The following is a 1,696-nucleotide window of genomic DNA, read 5'->3' as shown; positions in this document are numbered from 1 at the left end:
AAAAAAAAAAAAAAAAAAAAAAAAAAAAAAAGAATTAAAATGGTACAGCGGAAAGTATTTAACACAAAAGGAGGCAGCAATGGAAGAAATGAGGAACAAAAAAGATGTATCAAAAACAAATAGCAATATGATAGAAGTTCTTTCTTATCAGTAATATGCAGATGAATCAAACTCCCCAATTAAAAGACAGTTATTGGCAGACAGATTTAAAAAAACAAGATCTGAGGCCGGGCGCAGTGGCTCACGTCTGCAATCCTAGCACTTTGGGAGGTCGAGGTGGGTGGATCACCTGAGGTCAGGAGTTCAAGACCAGCCTGGCCATCATGGTGAAACCCCATCTTAAAATAAATAAATAAATAAACAAATAAATAAATAAAACAAGATCTGGCTGGGTGAGGTGGCTCACACCTGTAATCCCAGCACTTTGTCAGACAGAGGCAGGCAGATCACAAGGTCAGGAGTTCAAGACCAGCCTGACCAATGTAATAAAACCACATCTCAACCAAAAATACAAAAATTAGCCAGGCATGGCGATGCATGCCTGTAGTCCCAGCTACTCAGGAGGTTGAAGCAGCAGAACTGTTTGTGCCTGGGAGGCCAAGGTTGCAGTGAGCCAAGATTACACCATTGCACTCCAGCCTGGATGACAGAGCCAGACTCCGTCTCAAACACACACACAGACACACACACACACACACACACACACACACACACACACACTATCCAATTATAGCCTGTCTATAGAGACTCACTTGAGATTTGAAGACAGAAATAAGCTGAAAGTAAAAGGATAGAAAAATATATTCCATGCAAACAGTAACGAAAAGAGAGCTAGAGAGTCTATGCTAATACCAAACAAAATAGACTGTCTCTTAAATATTATATAATGATAAATGGGTAAATCCATCAATAAGACATAACAATTATAAATATATATGCACACAACACCAGAGCCTCCAAAGATACAAAACAAAAACTGACAGAATTGAGAGGCGAAAGAGACCATTCTATGATAAACAAAGACGCCAATACTTCCCTTTGAATAATGGATAGACTAACTAAAGAGAAGATCAACAATGAAAAAGAAGACTTAAACAACACTATAAACCACACCCCACCCAAAGATGGTGTAATACAAATCCATCTTAAGTACACATGGAACAGTCTCCAGGACAGACCATACATTAGGCAATAAAATATGCCTCAATAAACTTTAAGACTAAATTCATACAAAGTGTGTTCTCTGATCACAATGAAATAAAACTGGGAATCAGTAATAGACAAAATGTTGAAAACTTCAAAAATATGGAGAAAAATAAGCAACACACTTGACACTCATCAAAGTACTCAACAAACGAGGAACAAAAAGAACATTCTTAAACTGATAAAGGGTATCAATGAAAAATCCACAGTTGGCTAGGCATGGTGGCTCATTCTTATAATCCCAGCATTTGAGGAGGCTGAAGCAGGAGACACTTGAGCCCAGGAGCTTGAGACCAGCCTGGGCAAAATAGGGAGACCCTATCTTTACATAATATACAAAAATTAGCCAGGCATGGTCGCTTATGCCTACAGTTCCAGCTATTCAGGAGGCTGAAGTGGGAGTATCACATGAGCTTGGGAAGTCAAGGCTGCAGTGAGCCATGATTGTACCACTGCCCTCCAGCCTGGGTAACAGAACGAGACTGAGTCTCAA

At 39.6% G+C, this 1,696-nt stretch overlaps 1 protein-coding gene across 3 annotated transcripts in view; it reads right to left on the bottom strand.

The window, feature by feature from the left end:
* The window catches only part of RALBP1 (ralA binding protein 1), a 65,192-nt gene that overhangs the window by 54,194 nt on the left and 9,302 nt on the right, over positions 1–1,696 (bottom strand). The gene's annotated exons all lie outside the window — the stretch shown is intronic.

This window comes from Cebus imitator, unplaced genomic scaffold (genome assembly GCF_001604975.1).
Source record: "Cebus imitator isolate Cc_AM_T3 unplaced genomic scaffold, Cebus_imitator-1.0 Scaffold162, whole genome shotgun sequence".
NCBI classification, from domain to species: Eukaryota; Metazoa; Chordata; class Mammalia; order Primates; family Cebidae; genus Cebus; species Cebus imitator.
Note: the sequence above shows the minus strand (reverse complement) of the source record. Positions and strands in the feature narration are given on the sequence as shown.